The sequence below is a fragment of the Mesocricetus auratus genome, unplaced genomic scaffold (assembly GCF_017639785.1).
Source record: "Mesocricetus auratus isolate SY011 unplaced genomic scaffold, BCM_Maur_2.0 Super-Scaffold_100013, whole genome shotgun sequence".
Taxonomy (NCBI): domain Eukaryota; kingdom Metazoa; phylum Chordata; class Mammalia; order Rodentia; family Cricetidae; genus Mesocricetus; species Mesocricetus auratus.
Window position 1 is genome coordinate 74050277 of NW_024429196.1, and position 12100 is coordinate 74062376.

General features: G+C 46.6%; 1 protein-coding gene across 2 annotated transcripts in view; it reads left to right on the forward strand.

The window, feature by feature from the left end:
* Nucleotides 1-587: 587 nt before the first annotated feature.
* Sfxn1 (sideroflexin 1) overlaps nt 588-12100 on the forward strand; it is a 37998-nt gene continuing 26485 nt past the window's right edge. Inside the window, exon 1 of one of the 2 annotated variants that reach the window (XM_040755990.1) lies at nt 588-733. The gene's annotated coding sequence lies outside the window, so the exon portion shown is untranslated. The remainder of the gene's footprint in view (nt 734-12100) is intronic. The other variant, XM_005078332.4, reaches the window with a different exon arrangement.

Consider the following 12100-nt stretch of genomic DNA (forward strand, 5'->3'; position numbering starts at 1 on the left):
GAGAGAGAGAGAGAGAGAGAGAGAGAGAGAGAGAGAGAGAGAGAGAGAGAGAGAGAGAGAGAGAGTTCTACCTATGCACAGAATGTAATTCGTCATTTGCCAGATTCTGCTGGCCTTCAAAATGCGTCTAGGATTTAATACATCCCTCCACCTAGTCCAAGGTGGTCTGCCACCGACATTTCTTTCTGGCCAAACTCAGTAGCCTCCAGAAAAGGCCTCTGGTCTGCATGTCCCCTATGGTCCGGTCTCAGTGTAGCAGCCAGTGACTTTTTGAAGGTATAAATGAGGTGGTGGCACGTGTATCATCTAAGTTTCCGTATAGCGACGGTTGTGCCAAACGCCACATTTTAAGAAACCCTGACCCAAATGAATGAAGGAGCGGGTAACTGGACGACGTGGAGAAAGCAATGAAGACCGGTGTTCTCCAAAGGGAAACGAAACTGAACTACAGTGGTATTGATTGACCTGGGCCGCACAGCGCGGCGAAGATGGACTTGGGCGTTCCTAGTGCGGCCAGAAGCAGAAGCGCGGGCACGAGGGGCGTGCACAGAGCGCGGAGCTCAGCCGCCGAAGTGACGCCGAGGCAGAGGCAGGAGCCTCTGGGCGGGGCCGCGCGTCGTGAGCGCGCGTCAGGGCCGCGCTCCTGGGGGCGGCGCGCGGGACCGTGGCTCTTCCGGTAGCGGGAGGTGGCGCCGAGCGGGACCGAGCGGTGCGGGTAGCTACCGGGGAGGCGGTGAGTGGCGGGGGACTGCGGGGCGCGCGGGCTGGTTCGGTCTCGGGTTCCGCGGAGGAGGGACCAGCGGGGTCCGCTGCGCGCGCTGGGGATACCTGGGATGGGTGCCTGCGCCCGGAGACCTCGTGGGTCCTCAGATCCCGCCTGGGGCTAGGGAGGGCCCCGCGTGGAGCTTGTCTCGCTCCCCCAGTGGGAGGGCGCATTACGCATCCTGCCACGCGTCCCCAACCACCGCGTGACGAAACTTGCTGGGTGCATGCAGTCAAGATGGCTGCCGGGGGACGGTCTCCACGCGGATGGACGCGCTCAATTGCCAGGTGTCCAGGTGGCTCCTAGAAGCTGGAACCGGGAGGTCCGCGAGGAGACCACCTGGTGACCGCCCTCCAGCTCATAATCTCTTCAGGGGACCCATGTGCCCCAGGTAGATCCGTGGGACCTGCATCATATTACAGAGCATCGCAGGTCCTACAGCCCAAGAATGACAATGACCACATTATAAGGTCTGTGTCTGCTGGGTTAGATCTGACTTTTGAGTTTATCCAATGCTGCCAAGTCCTTGACATTCTCTCCATAATCCAGATTTGAAAATTGAGGCTCAGAAGTTGAGTAACCCGCCTAGAGTGTCACAACTGGCCAGGGGGAGAACAAGGCAATCCGAGGATAAAGTTTCCACCAGTGTGCTCTCAGTGAAGGTTTTTTGAGAGACCTCATGGCAAAGCCTAGCTCTGCTGGACTTCAGAGTTCGGGTACTTACACTTACCCAAGACCCTTTCTCTATAGTTTTCTCACACTCCCAATTCCTCTTTTGCTCCACCTATTTTGAATGCCTTTAATCTGTGGCTCGCACAAGGGGCTGTACATCAGCTGTTTACATATGATTAATAAAAGCAAAATTACAGTTACAAAGTAGCAACTAAGTAATTTTATGGCTGGGGGTCACCACAGCATAAGCTGTATTGAAAGGTCACGGCATTAAGAAAGTTGAGAGCCACTGTCTAGATCTCTGTCCATTTCCAGGCAAAGGAGGGAGGAGGGGGCAGGCACACAGGTAGACAAGGGGACTAGGTGGCTCCTACAGTGTTGGGCTCAGGCTTGAGAGCTGTTTGGAGGACAAATGGAAATTCCACAGGGAGTCCCAGGACCTCAGGTTCCCCTTCTTTCCCTTCAGGACCGCAGTCCGCAGTATTTACAGAGATGACAGTTTGGGAAGAGTTTGTCAGTTCCCATCCAGCTCTGATAAGGAATTGCTTCATCTGTGTATTCAAATGTTAGGTGTGGGGTGCAGCCTAAGGTCTGCAAAACGTAGAGAGTGCATTTAGTTTTCTGTAAAAGTTTGGTGAAAACTCCCATAATACGCTACTGGCTAAGAGGGAACATCCCCTTACCCTCCTAACTTCCTGCAAAGAAAGCTGTGAAGACCTCCAGGCCATAATGACCTACACCTTGTGACTGTTGCTTTTTGATGCCTGAGAATGAAACAAAGTATCTGACTATCGCTTCAGAAATGGCAGCTTCAGCTGTGTGAACAAAGTGCCTTTAGCTGTGGATAAGCCAATGTGTGGTTTGGAGTTCAAGGTAAGAAGTCCATAATAGTCTGCTTTGTTCTTTTTTTTTTTTTTGTAGCTATTCATTAGAAAGCAAAACTTCACTGTTAGGAATCTATCAGTGTGTGAAGTTTGTATATCACTTATTGAATATGTGTGTGTGCGCACCTAGGTACTTATCTGTACAAAGTTCAAATTTGCTGTTTAGTTGATACTATTAATTTGTTACATCACTTCCGACTTTGGTATATATGTACTGTGTGAGCTGTCTCTTCCCCCTCCTCACCCCCCAGGCTGAGGACCAAAATGAGGGCCTTGTCCTTGCTAAGCAAGCACCGAGTGGTAAATCATTTGACTGAATATGTCCAAAATACTCTTTTAATTGTTGGGTAGTACTACCATCTCAAGTAGAGATCAATGTTTTTTTAATTGAATATGGTTTCACGCTATTCTGGGTGACTGCTTAAACAGCCCAGGCTCAGAAGTGATCTTGAGGACTGGAACATGAAAAAGATTGCCTTGTCACCTGAGTGCTAATAGATGGATCTGCATGGGGCATGGGGGCAGGGCCCACATCTGTATCCAGCACCATCCTTGAAAGTAAGAACTTGGCAGCACGAATCCATTACAACTGGACATGCTCGTATTAAAAGTTATCATTTATTTTACAGACATGTGTCTCGGGCTGCATGAGATTATGTGCAAGTTGCAGTCAGGTATGCGCCACCTGATGTGGGTGGGTGCTGGGAAGTGAACCCAGGTCCTCTGGAAGAGCAGTAAGTGCTCTTAACCACTGAGCCATCTCTCCATGCTCTTTGAACTAGTAATTCTTTTCACAGAATCTAACTTATCTATGGTTTAATCTCCTGAATGACCATGACCATAAGGATGAACCACTGGGGGCAGGTGACTAACTAAAGACTAAACAGAAGTTGGTAAATAGTTGACATTGATTTAGCATGATTGTCTCTTACAGACATACTACCTCTTACATCCGAAACTGTGGTAAGGACAGAACTGTCCAGGCTGTCACTTTGAACATGGGAAAGATAGCTCAGGAGGCCACCAGGATTTAGCAGTCTGATGCTGCATGGAAAGCCCCATGTCTGAACCCTAAGAAGCCCCAAACCGTGGACCACAGCAGCGCTATTCGGCTATTTCCCACCTGCCCAGCCCTAAAATAGCCAACTGTACAGTAAGCTCCCATCTCCATCTCCAGGGCTGGGAACAGAGTCAGGCAAGTAGTGCTCAGCCGCTGAGCTATGGCCCCAGCCCTGGCCCTTGGCTTAACATCCCCAAAGAGCAGCATTTTAACCAACAACCTGCTTTCCCATTTAATATGATTGCCGTTGTTAATCTTTAGCCAGGGTTAAAGGTTTCTCACCGACTCTCCCAGGAAGTTTGTTCCCTGTTCATTTTCTATGAAATTTCAGAGAACTCTTTTTTAAAAAACGGCAATCAAACATGTTTTGGCATGTAACTAAAAGTTTGAAGTTTGGTATTTTCTGTTGGTTTTTGTTTTGTTTTGTTTTTCTCTGAGTTTCTTTGCTGAGACTCTTGTGAGGATCTTTGGGAAGCTAGAGCAGCCATGCTCCATTCTCTGCCAGCAGCCACCAGTGGGGACAGCAGCTTCTCCCGCCCCCCAGTATGGCTCGCCCAGCGGCCTCTACCTTTTGGGCTTCCTGTTTATGAGGTCAGTGTAGCCCTCCACCTGATATCCTACCAACTCTGTGAGCTAGACTAGTTGTCCAGTTTCTTCATCAGAAAAATGGGATTCAAGGTGAAAGTAATTCCCACTTTGAAGGCTTAAAAAATCCATACTCCAATCCAAGTCCTGTTTGCTTGATCCATTTCCCATTCTGTAAATTGTCAGGGTTGATTCAATCCTCAGGGTGGGTCACAACTGTCCTCCCTAGGCAGGAGCCAGCCCGGAAAAACAGGTCAGTAACAGCAGGTACAAGCTAGAGCATTACTGAAATATGTAGACTGCTCTAGCTCAGGCCTAAATGCCTTCCTTAACTCTGGATCATTTGGTTTTTATTTATTTTTTTCTAACCATGTTTCCCAACTGGCCTTAGGATATTCCCAGTGTACCTCTGACAGAATAGGTTTACTCAGCCCTGCCCCTTCATAGTCTAAGATGATGCAGACCCTGGTCACTGGCGGTTCTCAAGGGAATAAAGATCCTGGCAGCAAGTGACTTAGGTTCACATTTGGACACTGCTGATTTAGTGAACTTCCGTACTGTGGGGAGTAATGGCTCCAAGGCTTAGATTGGGGGAGAGGGGTAGGCTGTCATCGCTGTGAGGACAGCCTTTAAATTTGAAATAAGATGCTTTTTCTCTTTTGGGGGGCCCTCCCGTATGAATCAGACACAGGCTTATTCTTGTTTATGAAAGTCTGGCCTTAGCTTGTTTCTAGCCAGCTTTTCTTAAATTAACCCATCTACCTTTTGCCTCTGGGCTTTTCCTGTTCTCTTACTTCTGTAAAGCTTATTCTTACTCCATGGATTGCTGGGTAGCTGGCCCCTAATGTTGTCCTTGCCTTCTCTTGCTCCTCATATTTCTCCTTTCTGCCTGCCAGCCCCACCTATCCTTGCTCCTGCCTCACTATTGGCCATTCATCTCTTTAATTAGACCATCAGGTGTTTTATACAAGCAAAGAATCACAGCTACACAGAGTTAAACAAATGGCAGCATAAACAAAAGTCACACACACCTTAAAATGATATTCTACCACATTTCCCCCTTTTTGTCTCAATAAAAATAAGGTTTTATCTTTAGCATAGTAAAAGTATATACAACAAAAAGTTACCAAGTAAGAATTAATCTACAGTATTCTATTCATTTGTAGTTATCATATTCAGAGAAAATAATGCATTATCCTAATATTAGTGAATTCAATGTTTATATCTAACTTTCTATAATATCTAAGGAAAACTGCAACTATAACTATCTAGTCTTCAGCTCCATCAAAGCCACCAGAAAGATATATTATTTAAATAAACAAAAAGTGCATTGCAAGTGACTTCCAAAAACCTTTAGAAATGACAGGCATCTGACTGCCTGGACAGTCACCCAAAGTTCCTCTGCAGCGTGGGGCAACAATCTACAGCGTACAGGTTCACAGTATCTGGTAGGCTTTTCAAGGAAGCAGGAGATTTGAAAGACTGTCCTGCCTATATTGACAGCTTGTCAGTCCCTTTCTTGTGTGTTCTGCAGATGTCTCAGTTTCTTTTGTGAAGCAGGAACCCGAAGGGACATCTTACCTTTTTTTTTTAGCAAAGTTCAGCAGTCACTTTCCTGTGGGGCCTGCATGTCCAGTCTGCACAGCATACTGTAAACAGTCAAAGACAAGAGCACTTTTGCCCAGTAGCTAACCTTGCTACATGAAAGCAAACTCCATGAGGAGTTTCTTCAGTGCCCATCATCTGTGAAGGAAATTGGTGCTGCCAGGAGCAGATGTGTCTCATTGTCATGAAAGGTCCTAAATTAACAAATCATTAAAACATATTCTGTAGGTCTTTGAGAGGTTTGACGACCATCTAACTACCTAAAATATATCTCTATATGATGTGGAATGCATGCCTAACATCTACAAATTTGATTGTTATAGATGACAAACTATTGACATGTGTTTCTCGATTATCCTAAATAGTTCATAATAATAGCTTTCAAAATCTAGAATTTTACCCTACATTTCCAAATGAAATGCGTAGGCACAATACTTCAAACAAAAATAGAAACATATACAATATGTTGTAACATAAGTAACCTTAAATTGGTATCAATATACAAAAATTCTTTAAACAGAGTAGAAACAAATATACAGTGTGTTGTAACAAAACTGCCCTTAAATTTGTATCAATATATAAAACTCTTTTAAACAAGAGTAAAACATACACAGTGTAACAAAGTTGACTTTGAGTTTGTATCCATATACCAGAATCCATGCCAAGGCAAAGTATCTGACATTAATAATTTTTCCTATATTCCCATAAATTATAACAAACATCCATAACCTACAAAGTAACTAAAATACTTCCACAATCCAACTCTTGGGAATGTGGGCATAGTGTTCTGCAGACTGTTTCCTGTTGAATGTGGGTGAACAATCTTTAGGAGGGGGTCTCAGAGAGAAAACTTTGAGATAATGGCCAAGTCCTGGAAAGACCTTTGTAGATAGATATCACCTGTCAAGTTTCAGGCAGTCTCCCCTGTTCAAACCAGATTCTTACAAACCTGGAAGGAATTCACAGCCTTGTGTTTCCTATAGAAACAAAAGCAAACCACTTCTCTGAAGCATTTTTCATTTCCATTTGACAAATACAATTTTTGACTTTTTTTTAAAAGTCAAGGCATTCTTAAAATATCTAGACTGGTTTATTTCATCAGTCCCTCTTTCAATCCCAGGTCTCTTTGCAGCTGTCCTTTGCTTTTCATCAAAAAATCCAAAATCAGTACAATACCATACAGGACCCAGACTCCCTGTGTATGCCCCATCTTTAGGTGGCATATTCTTTTATTACTTACTCTGTCTTTAAAGACTTTATTACTTTTCAACTATTTCTATAACTGCCTTACCCTTTTTCTTTCTTTAAGCCTGTACACATTGTAAAACACTGGAGCCTGTTTAGAGGTCTTTCCGTCTGGAGCTCTTTTACTGTGTATCTCTAGCCTTTTCTGGCCGCAGGAGCAAACTTGAAATTCATAAGCTACACCTGGATGCTCTGCACGGTTCTCAGCTGGCTCTGCCCACTTCTGGGTTCCTGAGAGCCACACCTAAAGCTCCTGTCTTGGTCAGAGGTTCCTCTCACCAGGGACTGCATACAACCTTCCTAGAGCTCTGGAATGCCAGTGCTCTCACCAGGGACTGCATACAACCTTCCTGGAGCTCTGGAATGCCAGTGCTCTCACCAGGGACTGCATACAACCTTCCTGGAGCTCGGGAAAGCCAGTGCTCTCACCAGGGACTGCATACAACCTTCCTGGAGCTCGGGAAAGCCAGTGCTCTCACCAGGGACTGCATAGAACCTTCCTGGAGCTCGGGAATGCCAGTGCTCTCACCAGGGACTGCATAGAACCTTCCTGGAGCTCGGGAATGCCAGTGCTCTCACCAGGGACTGCATAGAACCTTCCTGGAGCTCTGGAATGCCAGTGCTCTCACCAGGGACTGCATAGAACCTTCCTGGAGCTCGGGAAAGCCAGTGCTCTCACCAGGGACTGCATAGAACCTTCCTGGAGCTCGGGAAAGCCAGTGCTCTCACCAGGGACTGCATAGAACCTTCCTGGAGCTCGGGAATGCCAGTGCTCTCACCAGGGACTGCATAGAACCTTCCTGGAGCTCGGGAATGCCAGTGCTCTCACCAGGGACTGCATAGAACCTTCCTGGAGCTCGGGAAAGCCAGTGCTCTCACCAGGGACTGCATAGAACCTTCCTGGAGCTCGGGAAAGCCAGTGCTCTCACCAGGGACTGCATACAACCTTCCTGGAGCTCGGGAAAGCCAGTGCTCTCACCAGGGACTGCATAGAACCTTCCTGGAGCTCGGGAATGCCAGTGCTCTCACCAGGGACTGCATAGAACCTTCCTGGAGCTCGGGAATGCCAGTGCTCTCACCAGGGACTGCATACAACCTTCCTGGAGCTCGGGAATGCCAGTGCTCTCACCAGGGACTGCATAGAACCTTCCTGGAGCTCGGGAAAGCCAGTGCTCTCACCAGGGACTGCATACAACCTTCCTGGAGCTCGGGAATGCCAGTGCTCTCACCAGGGACTGCATACAACCTTCCTGGAGCTCGGGAATGCCAGTGCTCTCACCAGGGACTGCATACAACCTTCCTGGAGCTCGGGAAAGCCAGTGCTTGCTCTATGGCAGACACTTTTTATTGTATTAGGTGCTCAAGAGCTCACTGACCAGCAGAAACTGTCTGGCCAAAACTCTTAAAGGAGCTGTATCCCCCCACCTCCGCCCCCTTTTTTTTTAAGCTTTCTTATACCCTATGGAAATACAAGTGCCATATTGGTACACCACTGTGTAATAAAATGTTTTTTCTCTTTTGGGGGGCCTGCCACACAGCTCCCATATGAATCACACACAGAGGTTTATTCTTACTTATGAGTGCCCAGCCTTGGCTTGGCTTGTTTCTAGCCAGCTTTTTGTAACTTAAATTATCCTGTCTACCTTTTGCCTCTGGGCTTTCCCTGTTCTCTTACTTGTATAAATCTTACTCCGTGGATCGCTGGGTGGCTGGCCCCCCGACATCTTCCTCGCCTTCACATGCTCATATCTATCCTCTCTGCTGCCAGCCCCGCCTGTTCCTGCTTCTGCCTCACTATTGACCAATCTCTAATTAGACTGTCAGGTGTTTCAGACAGGCGAAGGATCACAGCTCCACAGAGTTAAACAAATGCAGCATAAACAAAAGTCACACATCTTAAAATAATATTCTACCACATAAAGTGATCGTTAGCAAATGCTAGTGCTTATCGGGAGGCAGAAATCTATGATAAAGATTTTGAAGATGTTGAATGGCATGTATCAGTTCTCCGGGTAGTTGGCAGGGCTGAAATTTGAACTCAGATTGGTTATGCCCACAAGCAGAGGTTTCTGTCTTCAGCTCGGCAGCAGTTCTCGTACACACCCCGACCTCCTTCTCCATCTAGGACTCAAGGGACACAACAGCTGGCAGAGATGGGGCAGGTGTGGCAAAGAGATGAGTTCCAGTAACTGGTCCACCGGCTGACAGTGCCCCATCTTAGCATAGTTAACCCGGAGGCACGGAGGTGGATGGATGTGAAGGGAGCCAGGGGCCTAGCGATGGAGGGCTGGTCCTTGCCCTTGCCCAGCTGAGTGCTGCCAGTATGGTGTCAGGCAGGATGCTTCCCTGAAGGGGAGGCAGTGGTATGCTTGTGAAGACGGGGATGCGTACTGTGGTAAACATGAGGGATCTGGTCCCATGTTACCCAGCGAAGCTGAAAACAGAAGAAGCAGTGGTGGAGACAGATGAACTTCACTGGTAGCAAGCTGGCGAGTTTGCAACGTGGAGAACTTACAGACCCCTTCCTGCCAGGACTGCAAATTCAAAACTCACATGGCATTTCTAAGGGATCTAATTTTAGAGCCAAGTGAGTACCCAAATGGTCACTAATTCTTTCAGTGACAAGTTCTCTTGATGTGGTTCCTGTAATTGTCCACTAGTCCTCAGGGAGCAGAGGTGCTTGTATGGGTGTCCCATAACATCTAAAGAAACATTATTATGGTCAGGTTGGATGAGGAGTGGTGTTCTTTGATATTTTCTCATCCAATAAGAATAATTTCATTGGTTAATTATAATTCTTTGGCTAGAGTATCCAGACAGAAATGATGAAAAGCAGCTTTCTAAGTGCCAGGGTCGAGTTAACTCAGTGGTTGTTTCCGTTTGCGCTGGCTGATGCTGGGAGAGAGTTGACCCAGCCATCGGCCGTACTGTATGACGTGTGAGGGTGTCATCACCTGTGTGCTCCTCATTCTGGTTTGCACGTGATGTGACTGATGTGAATTGTAAAGCAGCTTGAGTCCATGGACATGAGGAGTATTTTGGAGCGGTGTGTAGGGATTCAAACACCAGTCAACGCTAGCCCAAGTTTCCAGCACAGTTTGCTGGCTTAGTGGTCTGACAATGCCTCTTCGGCACGCCTGGATGAGGCCCGGGCACAGTGAGCTTGCTGTGCAAAGGGTCTCTGCGTGCACATTTGAAGAGATTAATGTAGGATATGTTCCATTATAATGTGTTTGCTTTTCAACTTGATGTCCTGCATGTTAAGAACTTTGGAAATGAGCCCAGGCCAGTGAAAAGCCTTAGTGGGCATTGGCTGCATTTGTTCATTGTGTTTGTTAATGAATTTCATGAACCTTGGCTAAGAGATTAAACGTTAGCTCTAAGAAAGTTCCCGTCCCCTTTGAAAGCTGCTTTTGAGGTCTGGAACAGTGACTCAACAGGCACCCAGTGTTTAGCCCGAGTTAGAGCCCCAGGATCTCTACCTTCAGGAGAACCAACTCCTGCAAGTTGTCCTCTGAGCTTTGGACCATGGCTTCCATGTTCATGTGTGTGGATGTGCACTTACACACGCGCGCACACACACACACACACACACACACTTGTGCAAAATGGATAAACAGACAAAAAAAACTAAAAACCTGTATGACTAAGCATTTATTATGGGTGTCTCTGCACACACAAGAGCCAGCAGAGTGTCTGAGTTAGGCGAGAAGAAGTGGTGTTCAGCACAACTCAGTAGCCCGTGTTGGTTGGTTCAAACTTTGAGAGTCTGACGCCTGGTAGTTTATTTTAAGAATATTTAAGCAAATGCAACTCTGGGGCTGGGGGAAGTTTTCTTGTAATAGTTAATTCAATCCCATGTGCACAATAAAGCTTAAGGCATGACCACATAGAAATTATTTGTAAAGTACATGTGACATCTTCCATAAAGATGAGTGCTATACTGGGCTTAGCTCCTGGAGTTCATTTGAAGAGAGGGAGGAGAGATCATATGAGCAAGTGGGGTAAAGATCGTGATGGGGAAGACCACAGAGACAACCGACCCAAGCTAGCTGTAGCTCATGGACTCTGGACCGATACCTGGAGAGCCTGTATGGGACCTAACTAGGCCCTCTGAATGTGGGTGACGGTTATGTGGCTTGATCTGTTTGGGGTGGGGGGAGGCTGGCAGTGGGACCAAGACTTATTCTCGGTAATGAACTAGCTTTTTGAAGACTGTTCCCTATTCCCTATGGTGGGATACCTTGCCCAGCCTAATTTAGCGGGGAGGAGCTTGGTCCTGCCTCACTTGGTATCCCAGACTTTGATGACTCTCCAAGGGAGGTCTTATCCCCTCTGAGGAGTAGATGGGGGTGAGATGGGGGAGGTGGAATAAGGGGAAGAAGGAGGGACTGGGGTTGGAATGTAAAAAATAGTTTAAGAAGAAAAGGAAAAAGGAAGGTGAGTGCTATAGATTGACTACATATGACATCTTAAGGGCCTGAGGAAGGATTTGACGTGGTCTTGGTCATACAGGTAGTGCAAAGGTCACCAGGCTATAAACCACCTCCACTCCCAGCCTTCTGGGCAGACAACATGTTTAATAATGCTGGTTCCCTTCTGCTTATATGTGAGTGCAAGGACATCTGTGCCTCCTACAACCTATTGTTCTTGCAGAGGACCTGGGTTCAAATCCCAGCAACCTCATGGTAGCTCACAACCATCTTTAATTCCAGTTCTAAAAGCAGCATAATGCTATAATTACTAATGGTCTCGGTAGCTTACTACCTAAATTGTCTGTGAGGCTGACTGAGAGTGAATGACTAGTGAAAGTTAATGGTTATTCATAGCCCAATGGCTTGAAATCCCTTTGCTTCTTAGTGAACTATAGAAAAAAGTTTTAAATCTCACTTTTTGCCTCTTATAAAAACGAGTGTTTTTTAAAAACCAAGGTGCTAAATCTAAGGATTAAAATCACTCATAAAAGGGATCCTTTAGTAAGAATTAATGCTGGCGAAGTCATGCATCAGTGTAATAGATTCAAGTCACAATTAGCCCCCAATTGACCAAAAATCCAGAAGTTGCAATTCAGCTTTTGAAGTGCACAATAAGACCTCTTGCCCCAGATATTATTCTGGTGTGTCTGCTGCAGGCAAGCTAGCTTGGTTGCGTGCCTGGTTCCCTGTCCCAGGATTTCCTCAGACCGGCATGTGGCATGTGAACTCCGGCATCTGTGTTCACCATCTTCAGTCCTCCGATCAGCCGATAATGCCATGGGTGCCTCCTCTGCCTGCCATATTGACTGCC